Raw genomic sequence first — 16283 nt, forward strand, 5'->3', positions numbered from 1 at the left:
TTCCTGGCTTCACAGTGACTTTATTTTTCCCATAGACCCACAAAGCACTTTTCATTTGAGATATTTTTTAAATGATACGTACTCAACATAAACATTTCTCATTGCCTTTGTATGGCAGAAGTTTGTACAGTTTGGGCAGGTTTCTGGTTGAACAGTTCATTTTGTTGTCATGTTTAATTCTGACATCATTACAGACCTCAGCATTGGTAGAGATGGTCCCCCTACATATGGACCAGTCCACATTGGTCTCAGCTTTGGCTGGACAAATCAAACAATTTGAAGAAGCTTCAGGCTGAAAAAAAAGCATTTTTGCATGGGAGCAGGAGTCCCTGCACTCACTATGTAGGAGATTTGCTTGACACAATCTTCTTACTTATGTTTTCAAACTCCAGAGTAACACAACCTCAGAGAAGATTGAAAAGCCCCAAAACTTAAGAATCACTGTTGTTCTGTAAGACAAACTGCAGTGGTAATCATGGCCAGTTTAAACTGGTGATTAAGGGAAGTATACTTATGAGCTTCAAACTTATCCAGTTTACCCCTGACCAAGGGTAGGAAAGCTGGTACATATTACACCCTCATGTTGTCAAGTGTTTAGTATTGCAAGGTAGCAGACCAATGTTGCTGACATTGAGTAGTTCAGTAAGTTAGTACACCAACATATTCAGTATGTTATGCTTTAGCCATATATACTGACAGGTTTTTGACATTCAGCCTTTTGACTTTGATCTTTCTGCAGTTGGTTGTTGGACACTGGGGATTTAGCAGTACTCTCTTTGAATTATAGAAATAGAATAAAAAAACCCATTAGCTAATTTCTTGTCTGTTATGTTCATTGTATGCTGTGTGTATTAGCTATTCTTTGTATAAAACTGTTTTATGTGGACATCATATTGATTGCCTTAACTTAGCTACTTTCACAGAAAGTCATAACGTGAAAAGGATAATTTTGGACTGGTCTACCTTTAAGGTTAAAAAATTTTAAATAACAAATAAATTAAATATAGATCACAGCAGAACCCCTGTGAAAATGAAATGTAAATGCTTTCTTATGGTGGTGTACAGCTGTCAAAAGGGAATCCTACATGCCCTTCACCTATTCCCTCTGTGCACTGCAGCTCAAAATTGCTAGTATAGTTTAGAAATAATATCTGAGCCTGGCAGACACATTTATATCTCTTCCTAATATTATGTCACCCTGGAACACCTCTTCTTTTACATATTTAAGCTTTCAATTACATTTCACTGGAGTAGCTTGAGGAAGATTGTAAGATATAAATGTTCAAGTCTTATTAGACATCTTTTTATGAAAATAAATGCTGGAAAGTGAGATGGCATTTGCAAAGAAGACCAGTAGCCTGAATATAAAATAATTGTTTTACACTGGGAGTTAATATATTGCATGAACAGTAACAGTCCAAGGCTCTTGCCAGATACTACTACTGGGGGTGTCCTTTTGTAGAGGCTGTGGCAGGCTGTTATAAGGATGCCAAATAGGTGCAGTTGATTTATGACAAATAAGTGGTTTAAAGTGTCAAAGGTCCTTTTTAAGTTAACAAAAATTGCACCTGTTAGTCTGTCTTTCTTTATTATGGTTGTCAGTGGTCTCATGTGAGGAAGCGGAAGAAAAGCCAAGTGTAATGTTCTGAAAAGCTTGCTGGACAGTCTAGTAAGATAGGATGTATGACTCATTTTACTATCTAAGTACATTCTACAATAGCTGAGGGTTATGACACAATATTCTGAAAAAGTTACTGCAATATTTCGTTTTGCTACAGACTACATAACTATGAAGAAAGGCACACTTTACTAGTACAGAGATGGACAGCAGGTATATATATTTTGCATGAATATTTTTTCCCATTGTTTTTCTGTTTTCATGTTTCACCTGTTACCTAGGGTGCTCATATTGCCCCCTGTTAAGAAAAGGAAACTACATATAATACACTGTACACCAGTCCTATAACCCACCCTCGACACCTAGAATGAAATTAATGAAGAGAAACAAATGAAAAGATAAAATCTGTCTGAACTTCACCTCTTTTTCATGTAACTGAGGCTAGGCAATATACATGTCCGTCATATTCATGTGTTCACAACAGATACCCTAATCTTCACAGAAAGAAAGGGGGTAGCATTGATCACCAAAGTTGTTACACCAAGTGATTACAGTTTCTTGTGTACAAAGAGAGAGAGAGACAAAGTCGTAACATACCAAGATTTGCAGGCAGAAAAAAGAGATGCATGGAATAAAGATACCAAGACAGTTCCAATAGTAGTAGGGGCAACAGGCTTAATAAAAAAGAATTTATAATCATATGTAGATATGACACTATTGCTGTAACCCCATATGAATTATAAAAAGAGGCAATTCTGGGCACATTATGGGTGCTGAGAAGAGAGCTCTTTTCTAACATCAAAGACTGAAACTACTAATATCATGAACTCTAATTTTACCTTGACTTAGGAATGGAGTACATTTCTGTCATAGTATTAGAAACCCAAAACACTTGGATAAATTAAACCAGGAAAGGGAGATCTGAATGGAGAGATGAAATCAGCAACAAAATAGAGTAGGATCACTGTATTGTCTGAACCGAATTCATCCTCGGATCTTGGTGAGTACCCTCATGTTGTGGATCCTATTTTTTTACAAAATGCCACCAAGGCAACACTGATATATGGAGTGTATTTTATGTACCATGGAGAAAGCTAGGTTAAAAAATAAAAAGAAGACTGGCTTCACAGGTCCCAGGATAAAAATGTGCCCACCATTGGTGTACTCATTGATGCCAAGAGTGGAAAAAAGGCAGTGTAAAATCCACTGGTCAAGGAAATATTTCTACCCCAGGATCAGACCAGGCTCAGGAGAGAATGCCCCCCCTTGTTGCAGGGTCTATATTAGAACACCGAACATTCAAAATGTCGAGTGTTCTAATATCGAACCTTATGAATCGAAAATTTAAAACATTGAGCATTCAGAACAGCAATTTTTTTTCCTAGGGAAAAAAATTGCTGTTCCAAAACACATACACACAACACAAGCACACCAAACAAATAGCAATCCACACACATACACCTAAACTCTAACACCTAACCCTACACTAAACTATACATACACCACTAATTATCCACTTACCTTAACCCAAACCCTAACCCTAAGGTCTGTCACTATCGCACAGTCACCTCACCCGCACCCTAACCCTAACTCACCTACCCCGCCCTAACCCTCATGTCCACACAATCACACACTTACCTGACCCACACCCTAACCCTAACTCACCTAACCCACCCTAACCCTCACGTCCACACAATCGCACACTTACCTGAACCCGACCCAAAACTTTCCACCACAGCACTGAAAATACCGAAGCAACAGAAACGGACAACCGAATTCTTTCCCAAGGAAAAAATTTGGTTTTCTGTTTCTTCGATATTTTCAGCGTTCGCTGAAAATGGGTCGATATTAGAAAACTCAAAATTTTGAACGTTCGGTGTTCTAATATAGACCCTTGTTGCAGAAGGAAGTAGTCCAAAAAAAAAAAAAAAAACAGAGAAATTAGTGGAAAGAAAAATACTTACCAGTACATGTTAACCCCATATGAATTACAGGAATCATTTCTGATTGGGTGTTGAGAAGAACACTGTTAACTAACATCAAAGACTAAAACAACACTAATTTCATGGACTGTAATCGGACCCTGACTTATGAATAGGATCTATTCTCGTCATGGTATTTGAAATCTAAAAGAGAAATGAACCCAAAAAGATAACTAAAACATTTATTTTTTATCATATCCTCTGTCGGGTCTATATTATAAAATCGAAATACTTTACCGCAAATGCTCACATGAGCGAAAATGCCGGTAATCGAAGTTGCCATTGTGGGGGGCTGTGCCCCCTACACCCCCCGCTAAAAATATATTCTACCTCTGAGGTCACACTACAGTGAGGAAAGGGCAAATATCCCACTCCTCACTGCAACACGACCCCACAATCACGGTTTTGATTCCCGGCATTTTCGCTCATGTGAGCATTCGCGCTAAAGTCTTTTTGTGCATCTAATATAGACCCCATCTGTCTATAGCTCTACCTTACTGCACGGTTTATTTGTTTGTTAATAATATCAGTGATCCAATTCAGATAGAGCCTCCTCCACAAAAGCCCAGGTACACAGCAGAATGCAGTATATAGTTATAGCTGTTGGGACTACAGTTTAGAGAACATACATATTGTTAATATTAGAAAAGCAAACAAGGGACAAGGGTTTGACATGATGGCTAAGGTCTTTACCTCACAAATGCAAGGTACAGAGTTTGATTCTGACTTCTTGTTATTGGCTAAGCTTGTGATAGTCTGCCTACTGATAACTTAGCACTTGCCTATAACAAGCAATAGCCTAGAAAGTACTGAACAGGTTTTAGCACAGGGATGCATAAATATTATTATGTCTTTTAAGTCGGCAAATACCAGTGGAGGCAATGGAAGGAGGGAGCACTTAACTGTTTTGACTGTCTGATTATCCAATGTGTTTATTCTGACTTTCAGGTACCAAAACACCTTCCTAATGAATTACTCCATTGCTAAACTTCTTAAAAGACTTTTATATTGAAACACGTTGTGCTATTTGTGAATAGCACAGTTGATAGAGCTGCATATGTCCCCATGGTTGTGCAATAGTGAAGTGGTGATGCCTGGAAAGGGGAGCAGGTTGGGTATAACAACTCATGCAAAAAATGCCTTCCTTAATATGTTGTATGCATTTAGGGATTTTGTGACATTTGAAATTGTATCACCACTTCCCTGAGAACTCGGTGTGCAGTCATACCACTTGTGCTTCATTTATGGTTTTCAGGGTGTCTGCTGATTCAAATGTGATTCTCTGAGATTCAGCAGTATGGCTGTTGACTTAATATGTGAATCCATGGACTGCAATAATACAGTGTAGAACAGTGTAAAGAAATGAGCACTTGTCTGAAGAAAGTACCACCAAAACAATTTTGACTGACTACACCTTTTCTCGGGTCTACTTCACAAATACACATTAATGCACACATGTGGCAAACATAAATCCATTTCCAAGTAAACGTTAAACTCATGCTAGCTCTGCACTATCTGTACAAGTTATATTTAAAAACTCAAAGAACATACTGCACTTTACATGTTGCTTACATCACCTATAGTGAATACACTAGAGGTCCTACACTTCAGCTTGACCAGAATTACCAGCATGTAGGTTAGCTGACTGCTTTATCCTTGTCTACTCATGACAGCCTTGACAATAGTTTATTACTCCTCCACACTAATCAAACCCATGTCTGGGTACATTACCAGACCACCTGCATGTATCTTCACTGTGTCTGTTTCCCAGAAAGTTATCCACAGCTGATGGAGAGAGGCTCTGGTGTCTGGTTATCCTGCTACCTAATGTGGTCAGCACTACCTCTGCCTCCCCCTTTCAGACGACAGCTCTCCAACCTTCACTGGTTAAGGTCCTCAGAAAAACTGCTGATTCAGTTCATGGATTATATGAACAAATATGGTCTGTTGTTTCCAAGCCATGATGGTTTATGAGCAAGGGACAGTACTAAGAATGCCTCACCAGTGCCAGCAGATCCTATACTATGATGCAGGGACAAGGGGAGCTGATTGCTGAGGTATTTGTTAACCACCTTTGTGTAGCGCACTCAGTTAACCAACAATATTTCTATTTATTATAAGGGAGGTGTTGTAGCAGATGTTCCCTGATACTGGGTCTCTGCTTACATGTCCAGGAGAACAGTCAAAAGCAAAGTAGACAGTTCCATCTGACCTACCAGAACCACCACCAGCCCAGGAGTCCCTCAGGCTTCAATGCTTAGTTATTCCTCTTTGGTATCTTTATCACTCAAATGCATGTACCAGCACCCAAAGGTCCACCTCTGTGGGTGGTACATGAGTATCAGAATTTGGTTAGATGTTGTTATGATCATGCCTCTCCACCTGAGTGGTGCGTATGGAAGAATTAACAAACAACTAAGTCTGTCCCTCATATTGTACACTCACCTATGCACACAACATAGAAGAGCACCTGGTCCTGTAGTGCTTATAACATAACTGTTAGTTATGCTACTGCTAAATAACCAATGCCCAGGCCCTGCAAACTACTTCATAAGATTTGAAATTTCATCCTGTTTGTAACAACCAAGTAGTGCTCAAAGAAATTTCTGGAAAAAGCAAATTAGCTCTTGATTGTTACAATAGTTGGCACAATTTAAACATCAATTCTGTTATCATTGTCTCTCCAACAAGCACACACTCACAAACACACACACACACACACACACACACTGAGAGGTTCATATTTGTAAATGTGGGAATTCTGTCTCTTTCTCTCTCTATCTATCTCTCCATATTTTCTCTACTTCAAGTAGTAAATAAAAATTAAAACTGAATAGAAAAGGAAGCGCACAACCCATGTAATGCAGCATTTGTTATAAAAAATGCTACTATGGCACTTGTATGAAAGATCAGCTCGGATTAACTTCTACCCATTTACCCAGCCATCATCTGTAGCTCTCAAGCTCTCATTCAAAACTTTTATGTAAAATAAGGGGGACTGTGGGGATGGTAAGTTAAAATCCTAAGCCCCCGATTTTACTCCATTACTTAGACTTCTGGTGTAATTCTGCAAGAATTTCTGGTACTCACCCATTACCTACACCTCTAGTGTCATTATATTTCAAAAAATGTTACCATCTTCTTGGGTGATGAAAATCTCAAGATTCTGTATTTGTCTCACTTTTGAGGCATTCTGACATAAGTAACATTTGAATGATAATTTTGTCATATCCTTGATTGTTATCAGTCCTGAGACACTTTCACTTTCCCCAGTATTCTACAAAGACTCTCTACATTTCTCTTGTGTATATATATATATATATATATATATATATATATATATATATATATATATATAGATATATAGATATATATATATTCACTATGCTCTACTGTAAGGTTTTTCTTGCATCTTTATTTATGTATGTTTAAAGAAAACTTACTGCTAACAATGACAAGTGTCTGTCAGTATGCAAAATTACATCTACTGTTTCTGCTGATTTTACTCTTAACGTTAGCCTGTAATTCAAGACGATTACTGTGCTGGCATGGCAATTTAACTTATAAAAAAGTGAAGCATGTTTAAATGCATTCATCTTGGAGAAAACGGCCACATAATATATAGCAGCACACCACAGACATTTATTTTGCTTATTCTTAAAACTAAACAAAAATGAGGATAAGGAGTTACTCATCATGTTACCTAGGATACTGAGATCGGTTCATTTAAAAGAACATCCTACACACTGCTTGGTATTTACACCCCACACTTTTGTTGTTTAGGTCCAGTCTCAATGCTTCTGTACTCATCAGTTATGGAGTCTTCTGTTTGCAATCTGGGATCATCGGTGTACATAAAACCTTTGTACTGCAGTTGGTAGATAACAGCCCCTGTATTCTATAATCATTATATAGTATAGTGTCTGAAAAATGAAATTTTACATTCTCTTTGTTTGGTGACTGCCTCCAAAGTCTGCTCTTCCGTAATTATAATTATATTGAAAGAGTCAGCTACTCCTGACTCCAACATTCTGTTTACTTCTGTACTAAGCATGCATAATTGAAAACTTTTATAGTGTTTTTGGTTAACGGTCCCAAGATTCTGTAGCTTTGTCCAGGTGTTCATCTATAATTTGTTCTGTAGCAATAATTTTTCATGAGGGTTATATATTCTTAATGATAAGACTTACACGAACAATACAAAGTATGAAATGGCTTAAATGCAGAAAACTGTAACAAATGGATTTTTATAAATACAGTGTTTGTTAACATAGTAGTATTTTAATTATGCAAACAAAATTATCAGTTCACTGTTCATATCCATTTTTTTCGTATTAAGTGTTGTACTTGAGCTGGAAGCAACCCTAGCAATCAACCACCATAATGCCTAGAGCTAGTCCTGGATAACATGCCAGTTCAGCATAGGATTACACTCACAGACACATGCACACACACACACACACACACACACACACACACACACACACACACACACACACACACACACACACACACACACACACACACACACACACACACACATATATATATGCACACATGCACACACAGGCATTTGCGCGCACTCACATGTACAATTACACACATGCATGCACACACACATGTTCAAGTGCACATACACACGTACATACACACATGCACACACAGGCCAATGTGTGCACTCACAGGCACATATACAATTACACACACATACATGCATACACACACACACACACACACACACACACACACACACACACACACACACACACACACACACACACAGGTTCAAGTGCACACACACAGACACACACACACACACACACACACACACACACACACACACATAGCAATTTGGATGATCACAAGTGGACAGACTTGCATCTTTGAGATGTGGGAAAAAACTAGGACATCTAGCAAAAATTATGTTGATATAGGAAGGACATCAGGAACTGAGCCACATGGCTATGCATTGTGAGGCAGCAACATTAATTACTCCAATATGGTGCCAACCATTAAGCTTAGTACGAAGTGTAAATAAATGTATGGAAAAGTACTGAACGCAAAGTTGTTAGAAAAAATAAGTAACTGTCAAAAATAAATACAAACCAGATTAATATCTTAAGTATATTATTACAGCTGAAGATTTTATATGAGCACTGCTCTTCTCCAAATTAAATATCTCGCACTGACTCTATTGCATGAGATTTGTTATTTGCATACATCTGTTGTAGATTACAATACTTTCAACTATTCAATCTATTACCCAGTAGTAATAAGGTGTGATATGTGGACTGGTACATGCTAATCTTGTTTTCAACTTTCTTCAAGACTTGAAAAATATAAATTCTTCAAGGAAAATATTCAAAAATACATACAGAAGCATGTTTGGCCTGTGTGCATGCAGACAGATACATCTAGACTCTATATGTATGAAAATGATTATTACCTTTTAGTTCTCAGTCATCACAGCTGAAAATGGTGTGTAAACATACCAGTAGCAAGTAACAATGAAACAATTGCTTACACATTTTCAACTAACATTCTTTTATTTCATAAAATGGCCTTTTTTGGCTATCATATTTAATTAGTTGATCTTTTCCTAAAAAAGAAAAAAGAAAAAAAATGAAAGAATAGCATTTCTAGTATGATTTTAATGGGACAAACAGTATAGTAATGTAATGCTTAACATGCATTGTTATAAATAAATAAATAAATAAATAAATAAATACAGAAAATGAGCAGTCAACATTCCTTATTATCTCCTGTCAAAATGCAAGAGCATTATCATGACCTTCTTCTGATGTCTTCATATTCCTCTCTGTCCACTGGTTTTATTGTGCTTTACTTCAGTGCCACACATCTTTTTCAAAAAACTGGCTGACCAAGGGGGAAACCCAAACGCTACTCTACTGTGGTGCTGCTAATAGTTTGTGTGATTATTTGTGTAAAATTTGCCAGGGATAACCACAATAACCCAGATTAACATGATAAAAATGATGGGTTTAAGAAAATCCTGAACATAAGAAATAACACATTTCTTAGTTTCTGGGCATAAACTGTTTATATTTAAAAAAAATGACAGAGTTAAATCTAAAACACTTAATGACAGTTTGGTATTGCTAGGTTATTTGTTTCCATAATACAATGAAGTAGAGATCTAAAAAAAAAACAGCCTTGCTTTGCTTTCTGGGGGTCTTGTCAGTTGCTAGATGCAAGTTATACAGCCAAATATGACCATTTTTCATTGATGTATCCAGATAAGTTAAAGGTTTAGGTTGCATGACTTAACTTTGAGCCACTTATGTTCAACACTCAAATGTACAATCAGATAGGTGCAACTTTTAAATGGAAAAGTGAAAAAAAAAATTGAAACTTATAACAATACCTGTGAATACACCTGAACCTATGAACCTATGAATAAGTGGTGCATTCAGGCTGTAGTCTTTAACCACATGTTAGTGGCTCAGCAAGTAGCACCTTTGTGTTTGTTGCCTACAGACCCAAAGGCTGTGGGTTCTAGTCCCATTCCTGGTGATTGAATGGCTGACACTGCAGAGGGAGTGCTGCACTCCTAACTGTATCATATCAAACCGAGGTCCCATCTGATTGAGTTAGGGGTAGCTTAGTTAAATGTAAAATATCTCATGACATTATTGGAAAGTGCCCTGGCCAAATTTCTCATAACAGTAAAAATACCACCTCAGGTCTCCTCTCAAAAGGAGACTACTACCCTAGTGAGATTAACCCAGTCAAAAAAGAATAAATAGAAAAGCATTTTTTGCAATGCCCCCTCCCCTCCTTTTTGCTTCTATGGTTTAAGAAAGCTTCTTATATTAATGCAAAAATATATGTAACTTATTGTTTTTGGGTCAACTACACAAGTTCAAATCCTGTAGCTAGTCTTTTGAGCATTCTGTGCTGCATTGTTTCCTTAATCAGACAATTACCACAATGGACTGGAAAATCACCAATTCTCATCTTTGTACATCTGTTTCTTAGGGAGAAGTTACAGTTAGTCTGCTTGGCCAAAATCATAATATATGATATGAGTCTGCTTATAATACCCTGCTGCAGTGTTTATCTTCACAATCCCCAGTTTAAAGAAAGGCATAGAAAAAAATCACTAAACAGAAACAGGTACCAAGAACATATTCTTTTATCATCTGACTACAGTGTATATATATTGCATTCACCTGTGTTCTGCAACTATTTTTCTGTCCACCTGATGCTCACTTTTTGTTGCCAGGAATCACACCTACTAACCATAGTCTATAGAGTAATTGCAGAATCTATAGGCAGGTTATATATGAATATATAAACTGGTACACACAAATATTTTTTATTTGTCAAACAACAAAATGACAAACATGCCAGCTTTTTGGGGATGTATTGCACCTTCCTTTGCCCACTGCATTTCCCTTTAATGTTGTTGAGACCAAGGTTGCACAACAAAATATGTGGGCTATTTTAATGGGCAGTGGGTCAGTCATCTCATTATTAGCTTAGCGGAGTGCCTGCCAAAAGTAGGCCTCATCATCATTAACCCCCTTTTTCCCATTTTCTACATGGGGTCAGGGTAAATGCAGGCCTTTCAGTTCAAATTATAGCCCCTAATATAGCAGCGTAGGCTAGGTTTGGAAACATGGTGGCAGAATTGTGTAGGGTCTCAGCCAAGAAGGAGCTGCAGTATTTGCAGACTGTGACAGATATATTAAAATACTGCACGATTTGTGACAGATATATTAAAATACTGCACGATTTGTGACAGATATATTAAAATACTGCACGATTGCAGAGAACAAATCAGAGTAGCAGTATGATCAGACCGTTAGGCCCTGACATCCAGAACCCTGCCTTGTCAAATGCCTACAATGCTTACAAAATAGGAAGGTTTAATGTACAGCAGGAACCCTTATAGAAGTGACCTAAAGCAACTAAAGCTAATGTACAAACAGAATGTGCACTCATTCATGACAACATTGTGAACCAACAGACAATGATAAAAGATTAAAGCAGTTTGTTCAGTCACTAGTGAATGTATCCACTTAACACTGCTAAAAACAAATACAACTATGATCATCCAAAATAATTGGGTAGAGCCACTATATAACAGCATTTCCCAACTACATACAGCACAAAAATGTATGAACTACAAATCTGGCTCTAGGGAGTGGACGTATGGAACCCTGATTAAAACCTGGGCAACCAGGGTATGAGGAGTCTGATAGGGTGAGGAAGTAATGAAAGGGGGGAACCATCTTCCTTCTCTCTGGGGAGCATTTGGGATATATGATTGGGCAGACTGTCAGTGATAGGACCACTGATGGAGGTCAGTGGTCACATTGAGGTGCTGTCTACAAGGAGGTGGAGCGGTTTCATTGCATGCTGTTTGAGATGGGCACATACATTGATAAAGCCCATTGCTTGCCACCTTCTTGAATATTGCAGATATGTGCAGCAAAACCAGGAGAGCTAATAGATAAAATACCATCTGTCTGCACATATGAGTGCCGCTCCAGATTTGCGCAATCTTCACACCAGGACTAAATGAGCTATAGATCTCCCACCAGGGGAACAAATGGATCGTCAGAGAGGCTAGGGGGGAGCTGATGCTCTATGAAGAATGGTGGAAAAAGAGAACAAGAAAAAAATGTATGAACTACAGAAATATTTGCAATTTTATTGTATATATTGTGGCCAATTGTCTTGCTGCTGTCAGGGGCAGCAACACAGCATAAGGTAACTATGCTGCTCACTCTCTGCCATCAAAATTGTCAGACTCTGTCCATATTAAAAATGGATTATAGTTCAGAGTAAGTTAAGAAGACATGAAGGACCATAATCTATCTCTCAATAAAATAATGAAGCTAAAATATCCCCTGAAGTATCATAATCTGTCATTCAAACTAAACGTCATCCCTCCCAGAATGTTAAAAGCATATTTGTTATATACTTTTCAGTACCCTGCTTACATTCTTACACCATGCGAAAACTACAATCCATTCGGCTACAGGCCCCATGAGGGGCTCTCTCCAACTTAACACCACTCTTAAGTATTCAACTATGGTGCGGTACCACCTTTATCATTCTTATAAGAAAAGCGCAGTCCTGGTCTGAACCGTCTACAAACAGCTAAAGTTAACTTTGAACCTAACACCACTCTTAAGTATTCAGCTGCGGTACCACCTTTATCATTCTTATAAGAAAAGCGCAGTCCTGGTCTGAACTGTCTGCAAACAGCTAAAGTTATCTTTGAATATGTGTCTACCTGTTTGAGCCAATATTCATTTTCCCCTGGAGAGCACTCTGCTTTGGCTTGTAAGCAGCCCCCCCCCACACACACACACACACACACACACACACACACACACACACACACACACACACACACACACACACACACACACACACACACACACACACACACACTCACACACACACACTTATCTTCTACTTTCTCTCTTATTCCCTTCTGTTAGCAAATAGTATCCATAACTGATCAATACTGTGTGTTTGTTAATTTAAACTGAGACCACAGTAGCCTACTAATACAACGTTATTCTGTTTTTCCATCTGAGAAATGGTTAAGAAATGACTAACAGTTTCAGAGCAGTCCTTGGTCAATTGTGATTGTTTCTTAAACACAAACTTGTCTTTGCTTTGGCTCATTAGCAGCAGTACAAAGAACTGCCTGCTCACACCCTTGTTCTCCCCTCCCCCTTCCCTGTTTATTACCTTAAGACAATCCCAAAGTTAATAAATATTACCTGTGGCAGGCACCATTTTTAAAACTACAACTACCCTTGTCACTATCATATGTTCATTTATCAGTTAACTCTGTTACCTGATTGTTTCCAAACCCTCATAAGAGCAACTAACAGGGTCTCTAACCGCTTTGCTCCCCACCCTGCCCCCTATTTCCTCATGCCCCCAGTGGTCCCACCTTTATTACACTCACAAACCCCTCCCATCTTTCCAATAGCCAACCACAGCGCTAACCCAACACTACCTCCTCCATCTTCCCACTACTATCACACCTCCTCAACTAACATGTACAAGCATACCTTACCTATGCTCACTGCATGCACTCTCCTTGCATATCTTACATCCTACCAAAGCTCTATCATTCCCGCACTCAACCACTACCACTGTACTACTACTCACACCACCACTCATGTCTCACCCTCACTCAGCTCCCTCCCACCAACTCAAGAACCATCCCTATGCACCCCCCGCATATTCTACCAACTATATTACTCAAACATAAAGCATCCCTACAACTTTACACAGTAACCCTCCCACCATACCTATTACCCACAGAGCACAATCATAAAGTATCCCTTATAAACAAACAGATTCAAAAACTGATAAAACTAATAACCTCATGCATATCAAAACTAGCACTAAGTGGAGACATCCACCCCAACCCTGGCCCTACCATCTCCAACCCCAATCCTCATAATCAGACTAGAAATCACAACTTCTCCCATATTACAGCCAATAGAAAGCCAAGTGACTTCCTTCTACTAAGCTTAAATATTAGAAGTATATCCAGCAAAGTCCATGAACTCCTTGCCACCATAGACTTGTACTCCCCAGATATAGTCATCCTGACAGAAACCTGGCTAAAACCTCACATTACCAGTGAGCAAATACTCCCTACAGGTTATGGCATACTAAGAGTAGACCGGCTAAACAAGAAAGGAGGTGGTGTAGCTATAATATTTAAACAGCATCTAAAAATCCAGATCTTAAAATCATCAGCTCCACAAATAGGCAATGAAGAAATAATATATACCAACCTCAAAATAAACCAAAACAAAACCATCAACATAATTGGATGCTACTTCCCACCTGGCCAAAACATCCCTCCACTAGAAAACCTCCTCAGCTGGTCTACCCACCATCTCCCCAAGAAACTATCATTTTAGGTGATTTCAATATTGACTGGCAATTCTGTTCTGGCAACCATCCAACCCATCATGTAAATCTTCATGGCTTCACCCAACTAGTCCAGTCGCCAACCAGGATAAATAAAAACTCCAGCAAGCACACTGCCCTGGATTGGATACTAGTCAGTAAGAGCCCCCAGTCATATATAACAGGCTGCTTATCAGATAGCCTCAGTGATCACTCCCCAACATTCCTACTCAAAAAATACCTATACCAAGCTAAACCTGTCATCTACCGTCAAATACGTAAAAAACTAAACTTTAACCCACTCACATTCATCTCATCCCTGAAAGAATGTAACTGGCATCCTCTAAAGTACCTCAGTCTTGATGGCGCAGTTGAATTTTTTAATTCTACCTTCCTGAGCATCCTTAATTACTATGCCCCCATAAGACTTTCCAGAATCAAAGCACAACCCTCCCCATGATTACAGAAAACCACTAAGTCTGAAATGAAAAACAGGGATAAAGCCTGGGAGCACTGGCGCAAAACCAAAACCCCCTCAACTAGACAGAAATTCCTAGAGCTACGCAATAGAATAAAAAAGCTAATAAAACAGGACAAATTGAAATACTATCAGTCTGCCCCAGACTTCTCCCAACTCAGCTCCAAACAATTCTGGTCCTCCATAAACTCCATCCTCCACCCAGGTAAAGTCAGTACCCCTCCTCCTAACATCACTCACTCCTCAGAAAATATTGCTACCTCATTCAACACACACTTCACACAAACCATATTATCACTAGCTAAACAACACAACCCCCCTCCCCTCCAACCCACACCTTCAAATAGTAATCTCCCCACTGCCTTTTCTTTTTCTCCTGTACCTACCTCCAACATAAAAAAACTCTTAACTAAACTTAAGCCCACCAAATTAGCAGCAGACAACCTCCCAAGTGAACACCTACAAAATCGCAGCTGATGCTCTGGCCTACCCAGTATCCATCTTGATTAACCGATCTCTGTCAGAAAGTTACATTCCCACACTATGGAAGATATCACATATAATTCCCCTCCACAAAGGTGGACCCTACACAGAACTAACCAATTACCGCCCCATAGCTATTTTCTCTCCACTCTCCAAAATACTAGAGAGATGCATACACTCTCAAGTCTCAGACTACCTCCTTACTAACAACCTCCTTTCCAATACTCAGCGTGGTTTCCGACCAAACCATAGCACCACCACTGCCTTACTGTCCTTTACTAACACTATCCTTTAGCATAAAAACAATGACTATCTCTCCTCTGCTACTTTCCTAGACCTATCTAAAGCATTTGACATGGTCCCACAAAAACAACTTATCTCTGTCCTCAATAACCTATTTTTCTCACAATCAGTCACCAACTGGTTTCAGCGTTACCTGTCTGACCGGCAACAATCCACTGTATGGCAGAATGACATATCTCCCCAACTACCTGTCTCCATAGGGGTTCCCCAAGGATCCATCCTTGGACCCCTACTCTTCTCTGTTTTCACCAATAATCTAGCCTCTGCCACCAAACATGGCACACTCATACAATACGCAGATGACTCAACTATCATCTGTTCAGCCCAGTCCCTACCCAAACTCCAAAAAGTCACACAGGAAGCCTTTTCCTCTGTTGAAATTTGGTTATCCGATGCCTAATTAATACTCAACCCAAACAAAACTAAACTACTCATCTTCCAATCCACCAAACATACTCAAAACAACTCTCACTTTAACATCACAGCAAAAGACAACACC

The sequence above is a fragment of the Protopterus annectens genome, chromosome 4.part0, assembly GCF_019279795.1.
Source record: "Protopterus annectens isolate FY-2018-M chromosome 4.part0, PAN1.0, whole genome shotgun sequence".
In the NCBI taxonomy this organism is placed as follows: domain Eukaryota; kingdom Metazoa; phylum Chordata; order Ceratodontiformes; family Protopteridae; genus Protopterus; species Protopterus annectens.